This window comes from Herpailurus yagouaroundi, unplaced genomic scaffold (assembly GCF_014898765.1).
Source record: "Herpailurus yagouaroundi ecotype Mexico unplaced genomic scaffold, PumYag 139, whole genome shotgun sequence".
Lineage (NCBI taxonomy): Eukaryota > Metazoa > Chordata > Mammalia > Carnivora > Felidae > Herpailurus > Herpailurus yagouaroundi.
This window is the reverse complement of record NW_024412394.1, coordinates 30,684,319-30,709,575: the sequence shown is the minus strand read 5'-3', so window position 1 is coordinate 30,709,575 and position 25,257 is coordinate 30,684,319. Positions and strand designations below refer to the sequence as shown.

The window sequence follows — 25,257 nt, the reverse complement described above, 5'->3', positions numbered from 1 at the left end:
TAACCACACATGAAATTGCTGGATCATACAGTATTTCTGTTCTAATTTTTTCAGGAACATCCATACTGTTTCCCATCATAGTTGCACCAGTTTACATTCCCAGAAACTATGTACAAGGGTTCCCTTTTCTCTATATCCTGGTCAACACCTGTATTTCTTGTCTTTTTGATCCTAGTCATTCTGACAGGTGTGAGGTGGTATCTCATTGTAGTTTTGATTTGCATTCCCTGATGATTAGTAACATTGAGCATTATTTTCATCTGTCTTCTATCTGTATGTCTTCTTTGGAAAAAATGTCTATTCAGGTCCTCTGCCCATTTTTTAATCAGATTATTTTGGTTTTTGGTGTTGAGTTGGAGAAATTTTTATATATTTTGGATATTAGCCCCTTATCAGATTTTTCATTTGCAAATATCTTTTTCCATTTAGTAGGCTGCCTTTTCATTTTGTTGATGGTTTCCTTTGCTATGTAAAAGTGCTTTATTTTCGTGTGATCCCAATAGTTTATTTTTGGTTTTGTTTCCTGTTTCTGAGGAGACATATACAGAAAATACTGCCAAGTCCAATGTCCAAGAGATTACTGCCTATATTTTCTTTTAGGAGTTGACGGTAATTTTAATTGTTTTTAATTGTATTTTAAATGTTATTAATTATAATCTCTTATAATTCTCTAATAGGGCATGTCAAATATTTTAAGGGTTGACATTATATAAATAAATAAGTTCAATAATTATTAGATGACCCAAATTTTTGTTTTCTCAACTCATATATTTTCAGTTTAACTCAGTAGTAATTTTTAGTTTGAGAAAACATAATTATGCCTAATCTGTCCAAAACTTAAAGGCTAGAGGTCTGACCCAGATTCTTCAAAATAAAATCTTGAACTTTATTTTATAAACAGTATTTCACATACCCTGGTGAATTCGGGCATAGTACTTCTTGCTTTAGTGACTCACCAGATTGGAGTTAGAGGACACCTATAAACATGTTTTTATAGGCTCTCTCCACACTAAACAGATGGAACACCCATGAATAAATTCAGAAAACCTAACTCAGGATATAAATGACTGCTGAAATATTGGGTTGAAGTTTTCTCCTGGAGAATTTCAAGTTGGCTGCCATCTTCCAGATTCCTAGTTTTCCATACTAAGTAGTTTGTTTGTTTGTTTGTTTTAAGTTGCTTTGTTCTAAAACTCTGAATTCAGTTCAACTAGTCATATATACATATATCTATCTATCTATCTATCTATCTATCTATCTATCTATCTATCTATGATAGTTTTATACTAGCTTTGGGCTCATCCACACATACCTTCATTTGGTCCAAATTTTGATGTCTATATATTAAGAATTAGAGAGAGCAGAACAGTACCTCATGATACTCTTGTAATGGCACATGGCTTTGGGTATTGTATCGAGTAGAATATTGACCAGAGTTGTGCAAAATGACACCAAACAGTTTACTCTGTAGTCTGACTTTGCTTTTTTTCCTTTTATAGCACAATTATGTTGATTTATAAATAGGAGTTGGTCGCCTATCAGATTCATGTTTAATTCATTTAACAATTCATATCAATTACTTGTATATATAAGCACTGCTATAGGTGCTGAGGATATTGCAGGGATCGAAGCAAACAAAATCCTTGTCTGCATGGAGCTCACCTTCTTGTATAAAGGGAAAGATGTGGTTTGGTTATCCTAGCAAACAAATTGACATTTTCTTTTATTATATTTTCTAATTCCAGAAAAATACTTGCCTTAATTTTGGGGGACAGTGAATACGAATTTTTTTCCCAGTAATTCTGGAGTTAAATCATTTGTAAATTCTTAACTGCTTTTAGAAGACTAAATGTTGAGAAAAGTTATCTATTTTAAATAAATTTGCAGTAATATTAATGAATTTCTATTGTTTTAGTAAGTTGAATAATATTTAGCTAATTTATACACTGATCTCAGGAAAATAGGAAAATAATGAGAATACTGAATTTTAACACCTTTTTATCCTAAAACATAAGAATACTTAACCTCATTAAAATGATGAGACTTTTTTCTTTTAACCACTTTAAAATACAAACAGTGTAATAGCACTTTATTTCAACAATTAGATTTTGAGTTTAGACTTGACCAAAGCCATGAACTGAATGACTGATACACTGTGCTCCTTTGACACTGAAAGGTCTTTATAGTACGAGTTACAGTATAAATAACTATAATGTTTTCAATCTCTGCTCTCTCATATTCACTAATTGTTTAGTTTGTTTTAAATTCATTTTTAATGAAAAAAATTGCATCCTATCTAGTAATTTGTTCCATTTATAAAATAATTTTCTCAAAATAATTCAACATAAATAGCTACAAATATAAAACTGAATCAAGAAACAGTAGGAAATTGGGCTCCTGGGTGGTTCAGTCAGTTAAGCATCCACTCTTGATGTTGGCTCAGGTCATGATCTCACAGTCATGGGATCAAGGCCTTTCATGGGCTCCATTCATGCTGAGCATGGAGGCTGCCAGGGATTCTCTTTCTCCCTCTCTCTCTTTCTGCCCTGCCCCTGCTTGTGCTTTCTCTCTCTCAAAATAAATAAATATTTAAGAAAAGACACAGCAGGGTATGTTAGATTTTTAAATTGCCTACATATGCTCTTTCCTATAGAGAATAAGAATGGCTATTTTGGTTTAAAATCATAAGCTTTAGAAATAAATATGTCTTTTAAAAGTCCTCCTGAGACAGGCTTATATTCCTTAAGTGTGGGCTGATTATATTTCTGAGCACTCTGCTCATAAAAGCACATAGGAAGGTACACTGGTGGGCAGAACCTAACAGGTCAATATTGGAGGTCATCAATACAGCGGATTCAGATCTCAGGGCAGGACAAAGAAAATGTGCTTTCCCTTAAGAATAAACGTCTTACTGATCCAGACAGAATAGATTATGTACTTTGTTCTCATTTTCCAGGGATATAAATGGATTTGAAATGATTTTCCCACTTTGGTCTACCTACTGCTCCTTCATTTTAAACCAATATTGCATAGTTGCAAATGTGTCCGAGGCTAAGAGTGAATTTGTGGCTCTGAGAAAGACAGCTAAAATTCCCACACAAAATTCAAACCCTTAGTAAATCACGTTACTCTAACCAATCTAATAATCAGCCAAAGACATGAGAAAATTAGATCAAACAAAATAATCTGAAGAACTGTAAAATACAGTGTTAGCTGTTATTGAGGCAGTACCCCAAATTAATCTCATCAAACCAGATACGTGGTATATCATTTGTGTTGATATGATACATTGAGAAAATATTTACTGCATCTCAATTTTGGACTTGGGCCTGGAAGCAAAGCAATATGAGAAACTCAGGAATGAGTCAGACATGAGTCCTCTCACCAGGTAAAATAAGAGTTTAGCTGAAGAGGTAAAATGGCTAATAAAACAATTATAAAACAAAGTTAAAAAAAGATAAATGTCTTTACTGAGACTATAATGATATAGACCTTAGAATAAATGCAAATATAATCGGCATTATACTTTAATCATGTAAATAGTTATTTTAGTAATTTAGCTAGATTTAAGTGTTTCATTATTATTTTAAAATACTTTCTAGGACTGCTGGTGAAGATGACAGAGTAGGAGAATCCTAAGCTCACCTGGTCCCACAGATAAACCTAGATAACAGACACATTAGTGCATCCAACCCAGAACATGCTCCAAAGACTGACACAACAGGCATTCCACAGTTAATCAAGACAGGAGGCCACATTCAAAGGGGAGGAGGGGAAGAGATGCAGTCAGAAACCAAGCTCCCAGCAAGACTACCAAAAACTGAGAGGGACACCACAAACACACAGAAGGGAGGGAAGCAGAACTCACACCAGGCATCCCAGACACGGGGGACATGCCCTGGCAAGACAAGTCTCCATAACATTTGGCTTTGAAAATCAGTGGGACTTCACTTTGTGCATTTTTACAACTAATGGGGCTTAGCTCCAGGTACTTTAAAAATCAGCAGACTTACCTCTGGGAGAGCTGGAAGGGCTGGGAGGGCCATAGGAAACTGACTCCCCACCTTCAAAGAGACAGCAGAGCAAGCACCCCCCCCCCCTCCGAGATATAGCACTGGAGCAGCAGTTTGAAAAGTGCCTGGGATATACATGAAGGAGATTTATTTACTAATCTCAGAGCATGTGTTGAAGAGGCAGGGAGCTTTAGGAAACTTCTCTAAGAACAAAAGAGCTGGCTGGTGCCATTTCTCACTCCCCTGCAGAGCCTAGATAGCTAAACACTTGGGGGGAAGGAACACGAACACTCTCCAGGTACCTTGCTAACATGGTGCACCCCACCTTTGTGTTCTCCTATGGATCCACCCCACTCAACATGCCCCCCATGGCCAGAGTCCTTCTAAACTGTCTCCTGCTTGGTCTTATCCTGCAAGCAGTCCCAGCAGGGGCTGGCGCCACATCAAAGTGATATCTGCACTGGGAAGAGGGGAAAATAACCACACACACCAATTCAACTGCAGCCCCAGCAGCCCAGTTAACAGGCTAAGGGCAGGCATCTGGACTGACTGCTAATACCATTCAAATACAAGCCCACAGCAGCCCCACACTGGCTCCTTACCAGCTCAGGTGCTAAGCCCAGCTGATAACAGGCAGAATGGGTCATTGCAGCCAACTGAATTGAAGGAAAATGAGGCTAAGCTACAACAATAAGGCACACATCCACATAGGAAATACCGATGAAGCATTAGATTCTAGTGAACAGAGGGTGTTGTGCTACAGGGCACCACAGGATAACTTCTTCATAAGGCCACTATTTTCAAGATCAGGAGACATAACTGACTTCCTAAAATATAGAAACAAATACAGAGACATTAAATGAGGGACAGAGAAATATGTCCCAAATGAAAGAACAGGACAAAACAACAGCAAAAGAGCTAAATGAAATGGAGATAAACAATATGCCTGATAAAGGATCCAAAGTAACACCATAAAGAGATGGAAAATATAAAAAAAAAGAATGAATCAGACATGAAGAACTCAGTAACAGAAATTAAAAATATACTGGAGAGAATCAAAACTAGATCAGGGGTTTGCAGAAGAACAGATCAGTGAGCTGGAAAATAGTAATGGAAAGCAACTAAGCAGAACAGCAAAAAGAAAAAAAAGGGTAATAAAAACTGAGAATAGGATAAGGCAACTCAGTGAAATCATAAAGTTAATATCACTCACATTATAAAGATCCCAGAAGAAGAGAGACAAAATGGGGCAGAAAATTTGTTTGAAGAAATAATAGCTGAAAACTTCCCTAACCTGGGGAAGGGAACAGACATTCAGATCCAAGAGGCACAGAGAGCCCCCAACAAAATCAACCCAAGAAGGTTCACATCAAGACACCTAATATTTAAAATTACAAAAAGTAGTGATAAAGAGAGAATTTTAAAAGCAGGAAGGAGAAACAAAACAATTATACACAAGAGAAACACATAAGGCTATCAGCTGATTTTTCAGCAGAAATTTTGCAGGCCAGAAGGCAGTGACATGATATATTTCAAATTCTGAAAGGAAAAATCCTGCAACCAAGAATATTCTATCCAGCAAGGCTATCATGTAGGATAGAAGGAGATATAAAGAGTTTCCTAAACAAAAGTTAATGGAATTAATCTCCACTAAACCAGCCTTACAAGGAAATTATTTGAGTGAAAAGGCCATAAGCAGGAGTGAGAAATTAGGAAAGGAAAAAATTTCACAAGTAAAAATAAACATAATAAAGGTAATAGATTAATCAAGTATTAAACCAGTATGGAGGTTAAAGCACAAAACAGTAAAATCAATTATATCTATAAAAATCAGTGAAGGGATTCACAAAATAAAAGGATTTAGAATATGACAGCATGCACATAAAACATGGGGACAGTCAAAATTTAGTGCTTTTATAATGGGTTCAAATTTAAGCAATCATCAACTTAATATAGACGGCTATATGCATAAGATATTATATATGAGCCTAATGGTAACCACAAATCAAAAACCTGTAATGTATGTACAAAAAATAAAGAGAAAGAAATACAAGCATACCACTAAAACACCCAACATACCATAAGGAAAAAAAAGAGCAAGAGAAGAAAGTGACAGAGAAGAACTACAAAAAAAACTGTGAAACAAAGTAACAAAATGGCAATAAATACATAGCCATCAATAACTACTTTGAATGCAAATGGATGAATTGCTCTAATCAAAAGATCTAACAGATATATTCAGAATATTCCATCTAAAGCAGTGGAATACACAATCTTTCCAAATGCACATGGAATAGTCTCCAGAATTGACCACAAGTTTCAATAAATTCAAAGAGACTGAAATCATATTATGCATATTTTCCAAACACAATGGTATAAAACTAGAAATCAATTACAAGAAAAAATCTGAAAGGAACACAAATACATGGAGGTTAAAGAACATGCTACTAAACAATGAATGGGTCAACCAAGAAATCCAAGGGGAAATCAAAAATACATGGAGACAAATGAAAATAAGAACAAACCAGTCCAAAATCTTTAGTATGCAGCAAAAGTGGTTCTAAGAGGGAAGATTATAGCTTTTCAAGAAGCAGAAAATACTTCAAAAAAAAGTCTAGTTTTACACCTAAAAGAGCTAAAGAACAAATAAAGCCCAAAGCCATTAGAAGGAAGGAAATCATAAAGATTAGAGAGGAAATAAATGAAACAGAGACAAAAAAAATAATAGAATAAATCAAGGAAATTAGGAGCTGACTCTTTGAAAAGAGCAGAATTGAGAAACTGTTAGCCAAACTCATTAAAAATAGAAAAGAGAGGACTCAAACAAGTAGTATCAGAAATGGAGGAAAATAACAATCAACACAACATAAATACAAATAATTGTAAGATAGTATTCTGAAAACTTATATGCCAACAAATTGGACCCCTTAGAAAAATGGATAAGTTCCTAGAAACATATAACCTACCGAAACTAAAGCAGGAAAAAATGGAAAATTTGAACAGACTGATTACCCAAAATGAAAATGAATCAGTAATCAAAAAGCTCCCAACAAAGAAAAGTCCAGGATCAGATGGCTTCATGAGTAAATTCTACCAATTTAAAGAAGAGCTAATAACTATGCTTCTCAAATTATTCCAAAAAAAAAAAAAAATACATAAAAGAAGAATGAAATCTTCCAAATCCATTCTATGAGGCCAGCATTACCGTGATAACCAAACCAGGAAAAGATACTACAGAAAAAGATAATTACTGGCCAATATCTCTGATGAACATAGATGCAAAATTCCTCAACAAAATATTAGTAAACTGAATCCAACAATACATTAAAAAAATCATTCACCACAAGCAAGTGGGATTGTTCCAAGGATGTAAGGTGCTTTAGCAGTCACAGATCAATCAATGTGATACATCACATTAACAAGAGATAGAATAAAACCATATGATCATTACCAATAGATGTAGAAAAAGCATTGGACAAAGTATAATATCCATTTTTAATAAAAAAAAAACCCTCAAAGTAGGCTTATAGAGAACATATGTCAACATAATAAAAGCCATAAATGAAAAACCCACAGATGACATCATACTCAATGATAAAAAACTGAAAGCTTTTCCTCTAAGATGAGGAACAAGACAAGGATGTCCACTCTCATCACTTTTGTTCAACGTAGTACTGGCTCCAAGTCCTAGCCACAGCAATCAGACAAGAAAAAATAAATAAAAGGCATCCAAATCAGTAAGGAAGAAGTAAATTCACTATTTGCAAATGGCATGATACCATATATAGAAATAAAGGCTCCATCACAAAACTATTAGAACTGATAAATAAATTCAGTAAGGTCACAGAATAGAAAATTAATATATATAAATCAGTTGTGTTTTTGTACACTAATAATGAAGTAGCAGAAAGAGAAATGAAGAAAACTCTCATTTACAATTGCACCAAAAAGGGGAATAAACTTAACCAAGGAGGTGAAAGATTTGTATTCTGAAAACTATAAATTGTTGAAAGAACTTGAAGGTATGGGGTGCCAGTTAAGTGTCTGACTTTGGCTCATGTCATGATCTCACAGTTTGTGGGTTTGAATCCCGCATCGGGCTTTTTGCTGACAGCTAGCTCAGAGCCTGGAGCCTGTCTTTGGATTCTGTGTGTCCCTCTCTCTCTGTCCCTTCCCTCCCACACTGTCTCTCTCTCAAAAATAAATAAATCATAAAAAAATTAAAAAAAAAACTTAAAAACAACACAAACAAATGGGAACATATCCCATCATCATGGTTTGGAAAAACAAATATTGCTTGAAATAACCACACTACAGATTGAACGCCATCCCTATCAAAATACCAACAGCATTTTTCACAGAACTAGAAAAAAATTATCCTAAAATTTGTATGGAGTCACAAAATACACTGAATAGCCAAAGCAGTCTTAAAAAAATAACAAACAAAACCAGAGGTGTCACAATCTCATATTTTTGAGAGATACCAAAAGCTGTAGTAATCAAAACAGTATGGTACTGACACAAAAACAGACACAAGATCAATAGAACAGAACAGAGTCCAGAAATAAACCCACATTTTCATGGTCAATTAACCTATGAAAAAATAGACAAGAATACACAATGGAAAAACACAGTCTCTTCAATAACTATTGTTGGGAAACTGGACAACTATGTGCAAAAGAATGAAACTGGACCACTTTCTTACATCATACACAAAAATAAACTCAAAATGGATTAAAGCCCTAAATGTGAGTCCTGAAACCATAAAATTCCTAGAAGAAAACATAGGCAGTAATTTCTTTGACATTGGCCCTAGAAACATTTCTTTAGATATGTCTCCTCAGGCAAGGGAAACAAAATCAAAATTAACCTATTGGGACTATACCAAATAAAAAGCTTTTGCACAGCAAAAGAAACCATCAACAAAACGAAAAGGCAAATTAATAAATGGGAGAACATATCCACAAATGATATATCCAATAAGGGTTAATATCCAAAATAAATAAAAGACTGATAGAATTCAATACCAAAAACCCAAATAATCTGATTAAAAATTATAGGCAATCTGAATATACATTTTTCCAAAGAATACATACTGATGGCCAACAGACACATGAAAATATACCTAACATCACTAATCATCAGAGAAATGCAAATTAAATACACGATGAGATATTACTTTACACCTGTCAGGATGGCTAAAATAAAAAAAAAAAAAAAACACAAGAAATAAGTGTTGAGGAGGATGTGGAGAAAAAGGAATCTTTGTGCATTGTAGGTGGGAATGAAACTGGTGCAGCCACTGCGGAGAACATTATGAGGTTCTCAAAAAAATTAAAAATGGAATTACCATATGATACAGTAATTCCACTACTGGGCATTTGAAAAAGAAGAAAATGAAAATACTAATTTGAAAAGATATATGCACCTCTATGTCTATTGCAACACTATTTGCAATGACCAAAATATGGAAGCAACCCAAGTGTCCCATCAGTAGATGAGTGGAAAAAGAAAATATACTGTATTCATACAATGGAATATTAATTAGGCATAAAAAAGAATGAAATCTTGCCTCCTGCAACATGGATGGACCTAAGGTATATAATGCCTACTGAAATAAATCAGAGAAATACAAATATCATATCATTTCACTCATGTGGAATTTAAGAAACAAAAGAAATGAACAAAGAAAAAAAGAGACAAAAAACTTACTCTCAAATATAGCGAACAAACTGGTGGTTGTCAGAGGGGAAGTGCAGGGAATGAGTGAAACAGAAAAATGGTATTAAGAGCACATTTATCTTGATGAGCACTGAGAGACGTATAGAATTGTTGAATAATTATATTGTATACCTGAAATTAATATAACACAGTATATTGATTATACTTGATAAAAAAATAAAAAATAAAATATTTTCAGAATATTTTGGGTTTTTTAACAATTTTATTTAAGTCAAATAACCTTAGGGATTTTAATGTTAATTTTGTTCAATCCTAGTAGATTCTGTATACTTTGGATACAAAGTCCAACTTAGAATATATGTCTTAATATACATGGCAATTAAAATGAAATATTCTGATTTAAATTCCTTAATATTGGAACTTTGAAAAAATAGGTAGCTGCTAAGTTCATACTTAATTATTGCCAATAATCCTGTTAGCAATGTCATCATTGACTCTGTAAGTCTCATAAGTGCATTTGGGCTCAGAACACTGTGGGGTGAGTCAAAAGAGTTAAATAGGGTGGAAGTTAAAATTTATGTGTGGTCTGAGAGTTTGGCACTCTAACGATGGGTGGATAGGCATTCCATTTGAGGTGAGAAAATGTAATTTAGGATATAATTAAGATAACTAATTTCCCCAAACTTTAGGGCACAACTTATTTTTCATTTCATTTGGTTTCCTGAACAAGCTGATCCTTTTGACTATTTATTTCTTCTTAAAATGATTTCCCTCTTGACTTTCAAGTCTACCTTTTTCTCCGTATTCTCTCCTTAGCTCTCGGATGACTTTCTCAGCTAACGTTTTTCTCAGTGTTTCACATTTGACTGTCTTCTTGCCTCAGCTCACAGGCTCTGCCTAAGAGATCTCTCATCCACTGCTCTATTCAATACTATCTGTATTCAATGACTCTGAAACCTTAAGAAGATAGACCTGCATATCCCATAGACAGAAAATCAGTTTTCAGTAATCTAATAAACACACCCCAGTTTTCCCTCTTGAGTTCTATACTCATTTTTTTCAACTGCTGAATAACCTTGCACCTAAATATTCCATAAAAGTCTGGAATGCTTCAAATTCAGCATATTCAAACATTTTAAAAACCAGTCTTTCCTTCTGTCTTCTTTAACATTCATCATTTTTCCATTGAGTAAATGAGAAAGAAACCTTGTGGTCATCTTTGGTATCTTTGTCCTTTTTTTTCCTTAATTTTACCTATTTTCATTTTTTTAATATGAAATTTATTTTCAAATTGGTTTCCATACAACACCCAGTGCTCATCCCAACAGGTGCCTTCCTCAATGCCCATCACTCACTTTCCTCTCCCTCCCACCCCCCCATCAACCCTCAGTTTATTCTCAGTTTGTAATTTTTTTTTAAAGTTTATTATTGAAAGATAGAGTCAGAGAATGAGCAGGGGAGGAGCAGAGGGAGAGGGAGACACAGAATTGAAGCAGGCTCCAGGCTCTGAGCTGTCAGCGCAGAGCCCGAGGCGGGGCTCGAACTCACAAACCACGAGATCATGACCTGAGCTGAAGTTGGATGCTTAGCCGACTGAGCCACCCAGGATCCCCTATTATCAGTTTTTAAGAGTCTCTTATGGTTTGCCTCCCTCTCTCTCTAACTTTTTTTTTCCCCTTCCCCTCCCCCATGGTCTTCTGTTAAGTTTCTCAGGATCCACATAAGAGTGAAAACATATGGTATCTGTCTTTCTCTGTATGACTTACTTCACTTAGCATAACACTCTCCAGTTCCATCTACGTTGCTACAAAAGGCCGTATTTCATTCTTTCTCATTGCCAAGTAGTATTCCATTGTCCTGTTCATATTCATACCTAGTTCATCACCATTGTTCCTACTGTGTCTTTACAACGTTTTCAAAAGTGCCCCTCTCTAATATGCCTTTCCTGTCAAGGAAAGTCGTTCTGCCCACACTGACATTTTCAGTTCTGTGGTATTTTTACATATGTAATTTCTGGCCACCTGGGCACAAGAATTGTCAATGAAATTAAGATAAATTCAGGAAGGGAACTCACTTTACTTTTTAAAATTTTAACATACTGGTTGTTTTCATTTAAACTGAAAGACATTAATGCTACATCTGTTAAAGTAAATAACATGTACCCAAGAGAAGTATGCCAGAAGTTCCTTTAGACAACGAATTTGTAGCTTGAACCAAAAGATTAGATTAGAGGAAAAGCTGGTTTGCATTATAAATTCCAATTCTGAATATGAATCTTTGCTTACTTTGATTTTTTTTTTCATTTTTATCTAGCATTTTTTTTTTGGTCCATGCGACAGTAAAGAGCAAGGTATTTTCAGTTGCTATACCATCATACATCTGAAAATGTCAAAAATAACACTTGTTAATAGATACTGTTAGCTGGCTCTGATTATGGAAGTACTTATGATTCACAAGAAATCGAGATTTTCTTTAAAACAAGCCTTATCTACCACTATTTTGTTTGAAGGTGGGAGTTTAGAGAGCTCTTATTACATCTGCTGTGATAGTAAGATCTTAGCTGTTTCTTCCTTCTCTTAAACAAGGTATAATTCTACTCACTGATAATTTTTTAAACTCCATAGGTCTGAAAAGCAGAGGTAGCTTTTTCAAATACTCATTCTTCTCATTATGTTCGATCTCATATGAGATGACCTCATTTCATCTTCTAACAGTGGTAAATTTCCATTCAGAACATTATTTTCTATTTTAAACAATGTGCAAAATAGGACTTCTGTTATGTGACAGTCATTTAAATATGAATATAGAAAATTAATAACAATTAACCTGAATCATCTGACTTTTGAGTAAGCTCTTTTGATTACCCTTCAATTCAAATGCAGATCCTAAGAAAGGAGTACCTGAAGTTACTAAATATATTTGTCAATAAAAGTTTTTCCGGTTTTATATTCATCAAAAATAGGATATTTGATATTAATACAGCTCTATTAAGATCACGCTAAATAATTGATATTTTCTCATACTCGCAGTTTATTAACTTCCAACAAGATGTGACAAATAAGCAAGGTGATTTTGGAATTTTGATGCTCTTCACTTTGAGCCGAAATAAGTCAAAGAATTAAACCTGGCGCCTAATGCACCACAACACTCAACTTGCCAAAATTACCACATCTTTGAAAAAAACATAAATTATTTCTAAAATACTGAATTAATTCTATATTGTTCCAAGTTGCAGAATATATGTTTTCTTTTCTTGCTTCTATTAATGCTAAAATAACATAGAGTATTACATTAAAGATCCAAGCATCTTTATACAATTCATCATCCCACCTTAATTCCTTCATTCCCTTGACTTTGTATCATAAAATTCTCCACTCATTTTATGACAGAAACTGTTAGGACTAAATTTTATTTTGGTACGGCAGCAATGACCTTGTAACAGTTATTTGAAAGGTCCATAAAACCTTGTCTGTTCTACCTGAACTATGAGCTACTTGGGACATCAACAAAAGGGATAATATGGACCTTGAGGCTGCACATTTATTGATGGAAACTTTAAAAATTATAGGGTAATAGTAGGCAATGTCTTTCTATAGAACTTCATACTTGCAATTTCCATTGCTCTCTTGTGATCTCATCATCCAGTGGGCACATGTAAAATGATGTGGTCTGCAGTATCCCTCCTTCATTTCAGAATCGAGGTCTGTATTTCCCAAACTTTGCTAATCACAGAAGTAGCAAGAGTTAGGACCAAACACTCATTTTATTTGCTTCCTCATTTGATGCAATAGTTTATGCTACTAGGTTTTAATTATTATTGAAAGTCTTTTGATTTTTGAGTGTCAATAAAATATTTTAGCCACACATATTTAAACCTCATTTTCTTGATTGTATATGCATTTGAATCTACATGGAGCCACTGATTCAGTTTTATTTTGTTTAAATTTGATTTCCAAACCCTTTGCTGCCATAGTACTGCCCAAACTTCAAACTCAACATCAACATGCCCTGCTAAAAATATGTTTCTAGAGACCAGTGAACATTTTATTTTAGTGAGTAAATATTATACACATTGGAGGTAGTGCTGTCTCTAAATTGCAGAAGCACAATTAAAAGTTGTTAAATTTAAGCTTAGTTTTGGATGGCTAAATACCATTTTCTGTATGAATCATTCTTTTCTTTTGAACATAGTGCTAGAAAATCTTCTTCCAATGTAAACTACTTGCTGCTTTAGGGGGATTACATTTTTCTCACTAAACTATATTATCTAGACAGCAGAGACTAATTACAGTTATCTACTTAATCTATATACCACCTAGGCAGACAAACTGAATAACAAAAGCACCTGAATTATTTACTTTGTATCATATAATTATAAATTCAGTACATTTTTGGAATAAAATATATTCATTTCATAATATGCTTGTCAATCCATAAATGATGAATGTCATTGTTGGCTACACAGTATCCTGTGTACTCTCTATATTTAAGAGATACGGACCCAGGCTCACACCATTAAAGCCTAATGGTAAAGACTGATTAAATCCTAATGGTAAAAAGTGACGAAGTTATATCTGCGCGAAGTGCTTTGAAGGTCTGAATGAAACTACAGAGTGGGTGCCCTTGGAGGCAAGTGTAACGACACGTGCAAAGGTTCTGGGTAAAGGGAAGCATGATACTTTCAGAAACGAAAGGCCATTGTGGCTGGACCACGTGGGGCACTTTTGCTACACTGACAAAGAGGATGCATTGCATTTGTAAAAATATATGGACTTCTCTGACAATCTTGTAGACTATATAAGAAAAGAAAACCCACCCACGAAACAGCTTAAAACAAACATCCTTTTTAAACCCAAGTGACTCTGGGCACTTAGCAAAGGCCAGCAACTCCACTTATGCTGCATTAGATCCATGCCTTCACATCCATTTCAGAGCAAAGCCCCAGGAGTTTCCCTTTTCTTTCCTGTATCAGCATTTTCCCCCTCTACAAACATGCTATTATTTTCACCGTCTAAAAAATACCCTCTTCTATCCCAACTTCTCTTCCTAGCTATGGCCCCATTTTCTTGTTTTGCTAAAAAAAAAAGGAATCACTTCTCTTTCTTCTCATTCTCTCTCGAACTCACTCCAATTAGCCTCAAACTTGTCCACCAAATGACAAATCCTATGGTTAACTTACAGTCCTCGGTGTGATGCTGTCCACATCACTTAGTACTCTTGATCCCTCCATCGCTGTACTCACTTCTAGGATACTACACTCACCTGGTTTTCCTGCTCAATTGTCTGCTCAATTTCAATCCACTTTTCTGGTTTCTCTTCATCTCCCAGAATCAAACATAGCCATACTTTTATAGCCACACCACATTAAGGAGCTCATCCAATGTCAGAGCTTTACACAGAATCTATATATTGATGCCACCTAAATATATAGCTCCAGTCCTGACCTCTCTCCTGAGCTACTGCTTTATCTGAAATTTCCACTAGGATGTCTTATAGGCATCTCCAGCCTAACATCTCCAAAACTGACCTTCCTCTCCAAATTCTGCTTATCCTATTATCTTCCCTATGGTAGCTAATGGTAAGTAAATCCATCCTTGCAATTGTTCAGACCAAAAACATTCTTGACTCTTCTCTTTCACAGCCCACAACCAGTCCATCAACAAATCCTGTTGGTTGTACCTTAAACAGATATCTAGAATCTGTCTACATATCACCACCTCCACTTATGTCACTTCTGATCAAACCATCACCACTGTCATCTGGGTAACGACAATAGCCTCCTGGAAGTTCTTCCTGCTTTATCTTTGAGCAATTCCAGTATATCTCAAAACAGCAACCAGGTAGATCCCTTTAAAAACAAATCAGATGACATCACTTATCTTCTCAAAGCACTCCGAAAGCTCCCAGTTCCATTTTTAACTGTAGCCAAATTTCTTCCAGTGTCTGCACGGTCTGGCTGCTGTTACAGCTCTGAGTTCACCTGTGTCTCCATAATTGCTTGGTTCCAGCCACATTGACTCCTTTGCTTTCCTTGTGCATATCCTTCCACTTTAGGACTTTTGTTTTTACTGTTCCCTCTACCTCGGCTATTCTTCCATATAACTTCACTACTCACTTCCTCAACTTCAGGTTTTCCTTCACAGAGAGGCCTTCCTTGATTCCCTTTTTCAAAGTATGATTCTTGCCCTCACTAACACTATCTACACTCTTTCCCTAATTGTTTTTTTTTCCCTCCAAAGCATTTATCACAATCAGAATTACTATGTGTTAGTTACTCTTTTAAACTATTGTCCTGTTTCCACTAGAATGTGAACTCTTTAAGGGTGGAGGATTTTCTTTGGTTTGCCAGTTCTGTGTTCCTAGTACTTAGGATTGTATCTGGCACATAATGGGCATCCAGTAGCTATGTGCTGAATATATAAATGAAGAGTTTCCTCATAAGAAAATTTTGCTGGCACAAAAATCAGGAAAAAAACTTACCAGAACAGATAGTTAGGTCCTAAGAAATTATTGTAAGAAGTGTTAATATGAAGTTCTGTTTCTTAATCTATGGGGACAGAATAAATGTATTAATTTCATTATCATGTTTTATTTGCATATGACATATTATGTATATATGTATGTATTCCCTTACATGTAGGAAAATTCTGTTTAAATGTGAAATGCCACACAACAAAACTTTTAAGTAGTCTTGGATACCTGTGGAACATCTAGGAAAAGCAAATGCAAATCTTCCCTTAAAGAACAAACAATAAAGGTAATTTCATCATCAGATGAAAATGTGCAAAAATATGCACTCACGGTGCACATTATTAAGCACATAAGAAGCAAAACTACCATAGGCATAATTTATCAAAAGCAAACCAAACCAAAAATTAAATCATAATTAGACCAAAAGAGGTTCACATTATAAAACTAACTGGATGCGTATCATAAGATAAACACATTTAAATAGCTAAAGATACAAATAATGAACAAACATATGTGAAAGCAATAATATCCTATCAAAAAAGATGAGAAATATTGGACAGTAAAGCAAAAAGAACTGACAGAAATGTTCTCCATGAGAGTAGTGTTTGCATGACTGTATATACATATCAAAATCTAGTGAATTGTACAGTTTAAATTAGTAAAGTTTATTTTATGTAAATTATACTCAATAAAGGTGATTTGTTTACTTATTTTAATGTTTATATTTTTGACAGATGGGGGGAGAGAGAGAGAGAGAGAGAGAGAGCGAGCGTGAGTGGGGGAGGGGCAGAGAGAGAGAGGGAGGCCCCAGGCTCTGAGCTGTCACTGGAGAGTCTGATGCGGGTCTCAAACTCATGACCCGAGCTGAAGTAGAACACTCAACCAACCGAGCCACCAGGTGCCCCATAAAGGTGATTTTAAAGAAAGTTATAGAAAGAAAAAAATATAGTCATTGAAAATAAAGATGCATAAGATGGTATAAAATGATAGATTAATCACAATATGAAAGTAAGTGACTTAGAAGATAGAACTGAAGAATGGCTCAAAATTCTTCACAGAAATATAAAGAAATGGAAATACAAAAGAAAGTGTAAGAGATGTGGAGAATATATAAGTTCCACCTAGCTCTAACAGGAGACTTCACAGTGGGAAAAATGATACAATGCAGGACCCGGCATGCTCAAGGTAAAAAAGGATACAAATTTCTCATAACTGATGAAAGATCTCAGATGTAGTAGGCATAACCTACCACAGTCAGACAAATACATAGATTCCACAACTAGGCACCCAGCAGTAAAACTTCACACCAGGACAATTTGAAGAATATTAAAAGCTGTCAGAAAAAAATACTATAAAGGAATAACCGTTAGACAACACAGAAATAACAGAACTCAGAGGGTCATGGAGTAAAAATATTTAGTTTTAAGGGAAAAATAACATAGAATCGAATATCTAAGTAAATGATCATACAGGAATGAAGAAATTACTGACATTTTTATTTGAAACCTAAGAGAGATTACCACTAACAGAACTCACTGAAGAAACTTCTAAGTGTGAGAAAGATTGTTATGAAAGAGGTAAGGATTACTTAGTTTCGTAAAGCAACTAGGTTCTATTTCCTATATCATAACATGACTCACATATTCCAAATATCTTTCAGACCTCTATGTGCATCATCTAACAGACCATACCACGCACGAACAGTTTTGTATAAAGACTAACCAAAATATGAGTAGAAAGAAAATCTTCCCATGTACAACTAGACATTTCCGTGACAGGAAAAAAAAATGCTCATCATTATTTATTATAAGTCTCTCAAGAAAAAAAAAAAAAAACAAGGACAAGAGCACAGAAAGGAAAACATATTTTCTTCTGCATTACTGTAATAAGTATTTCCACTATTAAATAAATCATAGAATATTGGTATCTACTTATCTTTCTCTATATCTAACCTGTAAACTAGTAAAGAGTAAGATGGGAGAACTTGCTATAACATTTTGAAGTAAATCCATTTTTTTTATTATAAAGCAACAATTTCTCACTCAAAATAAAAAAAAAAAAACTAAACATACAAAGTATCCATACTTTATTTGCTCTATTTTCTTCCTGTGCACAACTTTTCAGAATCATGATCTTTTTGACTCTAGAATTTTGTGTTGTCAGCCTCTCAACTAACATGATAGCGCCTTTTATTGGCTACATAATACTCCACCATGTGAATAAACAAAACTTGCCTGCCTTTGCTGCTGTGGAGGATCTCTTCAGTTGCTATAAATTACTGGACAGTAGCAATTATCTTTGTGCCTAAAGCTTTCTTGTAGGATATAAAAGGAAACGATACTTCCAAAGACTCCTAACTTAGTGGCGGCATAGCCTCTTCCAACAGTCACTAACTATAATCACCAGAGACCCATTTAACCGAGTCTAAAATGAAATGTCTCATAAAATGGTTGGATGACAATTCTTACATCTGAAGATCACTTAGAGTTTCTTAAGGTATAGTCCAAGGCTCTGAAACTGAAACTTTATGCAAGAAACATTTTTTTTTAAGTCTGCATGATGAATTATTCCTTCAGGATGAGATCTGGTGGTTCAAATAGACATCAGATGGACCCTGAATGGCAGCTTTTGAATTTTTATAAGAAAAACAATAGGAATATCAGCCTTCAGATGACACAATAACTCTATTTGGAGAAAGCTTTTAAACTACTCTTATTAAGATGATGCATCTCATGTATATTAAATAATGAGTATTTCAAATGGAACAAAATATGAGAAAAGAAGGAAACAGTCAAAAAGGAGCTACATTCTCTAATATCAAAAAGGTCTCACCAGGCTGCTTTTGATCATTGTGTTCAGATAATTCTAAAATTGTGTGTATCAAGTTATAAATAATTATTTCATTTCTCCCTTAATTTCCTCTTTTTTATGCCTTCTTCTTAATTTCATTATTTATCATTTTGGGGATGACGGGATTGGTTACATAAGAAGCTGCCTAGTAACTTGCATTTAACATATTTAGGAACATACTTCAGATTAGTTTCTCTTCTCTTTATTTTCTAAATGCCTTCAGCATTCCTTTTTCTCATGTCACAGGCACATACATATCTAGGAGAGCTAGTATATCAGCAACAGTCTTCAGGGCACAGAATTTGGAATCAGAATTACTGAATTCACTAGCTCTCTGATGTTAGACAATTTACATAAACTCTTGGGTGCTTCAGGTTCTCCATATATAAACGCGAAGAGTAACAGTGCCGTTTCCGAAGGTTGTTGTAAAATATTAAATGGATTAATATCTGTCTCAAGAACAGTGTCAGATGCATACATAGTATTGGCATTATCTGCAGCTTTTTCAAATATCCAATTGCATCATGGAACTAAATTCTTTTGTTTCTTAATAAATGCCAGGAATTTATAAATAACTTCACTCATGCAACAAAAGTTGAAATAAAATGATGAGGTTTTGCTGTCATTTGAGTTTATTAATATTAGTAATTATTTTCCTAGCCCTTTCAGTTTATATGATGCTATGCTGGATTTTGCAAATATTTTTAAAACATAAGATGCAGATTATACGCATGGTCCTTTTCACTCAACATGTATAATTTTTAGAAATGAATAAATGGGTCAGGCCATTAAGTCATGCCACTGAAAAATATGTTATCAGATGGCAAAATGAGACCGCTATCAATACATGGCAAGATTATTTGACTAATATTTGTATCTAAATAATAAAAAAATAATAAAGATCGTTTTTTAATGCTTATTTTTGAGAGAGAGAGAGAGAGAATGAGTAAGGGAGGGGCAGAGAGTGAAAGGGGGACAGATGATCCAAAACAGGCTCTGCACTGACAGCAGAGATGCACAGCTCGGAACTCACAAACCATAAGACCACAACCTGAGCCAAAGTCAGATGCTTAACTGACTGACCACCCAAGGACACCTAATTAAGATAGTTTTGAATGAATAGTGTTTAGTCAATTCAATAAACACTTCAGAGTATTGTACATTGGGACAGCCACCACCAGATTAGAAATATAAGTAAAATATGTCCCTTTTGGGTGCTTATAGACAAAAGGAGGATAAAAATCAATGTACAAATAAATGTTGCATCAAGCATGGTAATATAAGTGCCCTAAGACAAGGTAAAAACAAAGAACTAAAAGCTTCAATCATCTATTAATTTGATTAATATTTATAAAGCATTCACTATTACTTCTTCTTAAGGTGCTTAGAATATAAAAACTAAACCAAAAATGAAAAAAAAAAATCCTTGTCTTAATGAAGTTTGTGCTCTTATGGGCATAAAAAAAATTTATATCCTGGCCAAGTAATTGGAAAGGGATTCCTGAAGAAGGTGACATTTGATGGGATACTGGAACAAGAGAGCAGCCTCTAAAGGACAGCTCCACAATCTACTGTACTGCATTTTCTCAGTACTGACCACAATGGAGGTGACTATTTGGTCATCATCTATGTCTTTGTCTCAACTGTAAGAGATAATAACAGGGCATGTATGGTCTTTGTTTTACTCTAACATTCTATTCTCTACATCCAAAATTATGCCAGGCACACAATGAAATGAGTGCTCAATCTTTTTTCGTCAAATAGCTGTACATATGAGGAAATAAAAGGATAAGCAAATGAATTTAAAAAATAGAGAGGAGAAAAAAAGGAAAGGAAGGAAGGGAGGAGGGAAGGGAGGAATGGGGAATGAAGGAAAAAAAGGAGAGAATTATTTTAATAAACTATTGTAATGGGAATGAAGGAAGAGATTCATAAAGAAAAACATGAGCAAGGTATAGAGAGGTGTATAGTCGTGCTACAATTGATTGGGTTAAATTAAATTAACAGAAGGGTGAATGTTGGGAGTTAGTTAGATCAGCTTTTCTGTGTAAGGCCTTAAATGCTAGGTGAATGCAGAAAGCAAAGGAAAGTATTTTGAAGAAAAATTACATAATCAATATGAATATTTAATAACTCTATCCTAGAAGAGATGTAGATGGATTGGGATAAGAAAAGATATGAGGCGGAGCCAACTCTAAGAGTATTCCAATAGCTCAGGCTAACATAAAGGTAATAAAAGTTGGATGGTGACAGTAGGGAAAAAAGAACATAGTGACTTTGAAAAAAAGTCATGAAGGAAAATTCTTTTCTTTCTTTTTTTTTTAATATATGAAATTTATTGTCAAATTGGTTTCCATACAACACCCAGTGCTCATCCCAAAAGATGCCCTCATGAAGGAAAATTCTATAGTACAAAACAAACAAGAAGCAAAAGGGAATGAGAAAGTAAAATTTTGCTTTATAATTTCAAAGCCGATATCTATTAACAGAAAAAGAAAGAAGAAATAAATCTCCATGGGCAAATAGTGAGTTTTGCCTTGGGCCTTGAGACTTTGAGGGGCCCAGTGGTACCTCCAGGCAGAAATAGCTAACAGCAGCTGGAAATATATGGACGATGTCAGCACTACGTGTAGAGATTTGGGAGTCACGGCCCTAGAGGTGCTAACTAAATTCAATTTATGAGAGTGAATGAATACACCAAGGAGAGTTAATATAAAGAGCCATCTTCTGAGGGTGCAATCTGGTTGTATACACAAGAAAGCAGGCTAATCACGAAGGCAAAGAATGGAGGGTACGTGCAAGACAGTGCAAAGGAGTTCAAAGAAGCATGTAGAGCGGCAGAAGGGCAGAGAAAGCACCATATAGTACAGAGATTGGGGAGAAGAGAGGTGAAAAATGGTCAGGCAGTTAGATGGTCGTTGCAGTGGGGATGAGTAGTTTAATGGAGGGAAACGGGTGAAAGCCGGATTTATAAGGGGGTGGGTAAGTGTCAGTGCACATCTCACCAGTAAAAAGCAGCTGGTTACAAGTAAAGATGGGTGTGTTCCATTGCTTTCAGATATAAAGGTGAGAAAAATGAAAGAAGTCTTTATATACTGAAGGCTGGATAATTTCCTTAGTGGAATAAACAATATTCCACTCATTCAATCATCATTGCTACAACAGATGACAGCTGTGAAATTTCTCAATAAAGAAGCATCTGCCATGAGCACTGTTCCTTCTAAGTTCAAATGTTTTATATACTGAAACATGTACTTATCAATCTTTCATAGAAACACTGTAGATTTCTTTGAAATGTATCTCTCCTCAGAGAGTTGGTTTTCTTTAAGAATTTGAAAGAGAAAGTTTGAAGATTAAATAAAGAATGGAGAGGCTTTCTTGTCCTTGAATTTTCTGTACTTCAATTTTTTGTATTAGCAAAATATCATAACACTTCTTGGGTCTATCTGCCTAAGGATAAGAAGACTTGATAGTTCATTATGGAACAGCAGATAATTAGAGCTGCAAGTGACAAATAATTAAATCTATAATTCTATGGGAGAAAAATGAGATTCCAAAAAAGTTTTGAGGGACTGAGATTTACATAGCTGGTGGGACATAGCCAAGACTTGAACCTTTCATCTTTTCCAGTAAAGCTTTCACACTAGTTGTGCCAATGAGTCTAAGTTAAAATATTCCTCTCTTGTGTTGCACGTCGTTGAAGTTCTCCATCAGCGCTTTCACACAGCACAACGGCTTGGGCAGGGCTCTGGGAAAGGAAAGAGGAGTCAGGAGGGACTTGAGGATCTGCTGTGGGCCATTCATACCGCTGGATATTCATCAGTCCCAGTCCAGGCTCCTTCAATCCTCATTAAAGGAAAGGGCACGGGGCTTCAGGTTCTACATGAAGGTGTGGTGACACTACAGGTATGAGCCAATAAACTGCCTCTAATTCCTAAACTGCATCTAAACAAGTCGGTGCTTGTTTCCACCCAGATTGCAAAGAGTGTGCAGATGGAGAAGATCTGAGGGCCATGCGTTTACTCTGCATTTTTTTCTCCTCTGAAGTCTCTGGTCTGTGAGCTTCTCTCTCACGTAACATAGCAAAGGAGAAGGAATTGGTCCCAGCTGCAAAAAGCTATTCTATTCCCTCAGTTTGGCTGCTTTAGAAAAGAAAAAGAGAGAGGGAGAGAATAATTCCGTGACGCATTTTCTTTTCTAACCTCCTTAACTCCAGCCAAAGAGACATATCATGACACTAAACATTTAAACTACCAGCACAACAGTTATTTTACAGTAATGAACAGGCACATGGCAACAAAAAGTGTGAAACCACATTATTTTTTTCTCAAAGTTCTCCCATATAACTTTCCTACATGTATCATAATCATTCTTTTTAATTGCCTCTCTGCTACTCACAAATGCATTTCTCTTGAAAATCAGCATGAAATATAAGCATAGCTACAATTTATTTAGGGCCTACCATGGAAGCTGGAACTATCCCAGTTACCATACAAACATTTTTAATAAAACTTATAACTATCTTAAGGATTATTAGAAGGCCCATTTTACAGAAGTATTTTGGATGTTGCTGGGCATGTCACTATGTATTATTTAAACACAATGTTTGTAATGCTTTAACTTACAAGTACTCTTCAAGCATTCTAGAAGCAGTTCTACAACATACTTTTTATACTGTACAGGAGTACCAGCTGGAAAAGAGTATTCAGCTGTGGGGAGGATGGGGGAGGTAGCTAGGATAATAAAACTAATGCCTTATAAGGAAGGAATGTGAAATATAAATCACATATGTCACACATAGAAGGACAAATGGAAAAAGTACCTTTTGACCATTAAATACCTCACAGCTGAATAAACTGTGTTTATTAATAACTGAATAATAACAATAATAATAATAATAATAATAATTCAGTAATAACTGAATAAACTTTGTATCAAGTTACTGAAATACTGAGATACTAATACTAGCTACTGAGTTTTTCTTCCACTCTTTTATTCAACAAATATTTATAAAATACCAACAGTGGCCAAGCACATGGCAATGTTACTGGATCAGCCTCGAAGGAACACAAAGGTGCATAAAACAGATGTTCTACACTCAGAAATTTTAGTCTAGCAGGGAAGGAAGATATGGAATCCAAATACGTATTTTAGAAGATCTTGGGTGTTGAGAAGATTAAAGCCAAGGCTTATCTTAACAAGTCTCTTTGGGTTAGGAAATTTCCTCTACATACTTCCCAAATAATATTTGAGAGGATGGCATTTAGCAGTTTCACATCAGAATAGTGAGCTGCCAACAGGAAATTTAGAAAGACATATGGAATGGTATTCAACAGAGCTGAGTTTAGGTGAGGTACTGGAGTCATGAGAAGTGAAAGCCCAGATCTGGGCTGAGGAGAGAAGGCTGGGTGCAGTGGAGGTGAGGGTGCTAATACAGCCAGTCACCCTGAAGGCTCAAAACACTGGAAGGGGACTGAGGTACACAATTAAAGGGAATAAAGAAAGGGAGCACCAAACAACATTTACAAATAATTCACACACTGGTTTAGGGTTGGGTCTGTTTTTGTTTTGGTTTTTTTTTTCCCCTTTCTTTCTCTCATTTGCCATACCCTTTGTGTGATTACATTAATAATTTTAAGGCAAAGTAAGGACAATACTACTAAACCTTTCATGAAGTAGAAAAGGTAGCTTGAGAGCCATAAACATTTAGAGGGAAATAAATAATACATTTATTTCATAAATAAGAATGCGCAAACCAAACTAATTAGAGCAAGGAGAAAAAAGCTTTCCTCTTTAATCTGGTTGTCATTAATACAGCAGGTATCATTTTTGCACTCCTGTAGCGCTAATTATAAATCAATTTTATATAATTAGATATTAATACTGTTATGTTTTCTAATAACTCTTCCTTTAACAGTGTCATAACAATACAGATTCTTAATAGTCTTCATGATAATAAATAATTGTAACTTTTATTTCAATAATCACTGGCTATTTGTTCTAAACTAAATATTTCTAGGTTTATTTCAGATTTAACACATCTTGGGATATTGAAGAGTACCTAAATTAGTTATTCAAAGTCAATTTAATTTAGTTTTCAAATTTAAAATCAATGAAATAACATTATTTTCCCCTTATATAATACCAACTAATGTTGTGTACTTTCAAGTGGAAGCTTTTGTTCACTGTCTGTAATTTTATTTGATCTCTGATTTTATTCACTTTGTCCAAGGATGGATCC

The 25,257-nt window shown here is 34.9% G+C and overlaps 1 protein-coding gene across 3 annotated transcripts in view; it reads right to left on the bottom strand.

The window, feature by feature from the left end:
- ADGRB3 (adhesion G protein-coupled receptor B3) overlaps positions 1-25,257 on the bottom strand; it is a 743,632-nt gene that overhangs the window by 529,125 nt on the left and 189,250 nt on the right. The gene's annotated exons all lie outside the window — the stretch shown is intronic.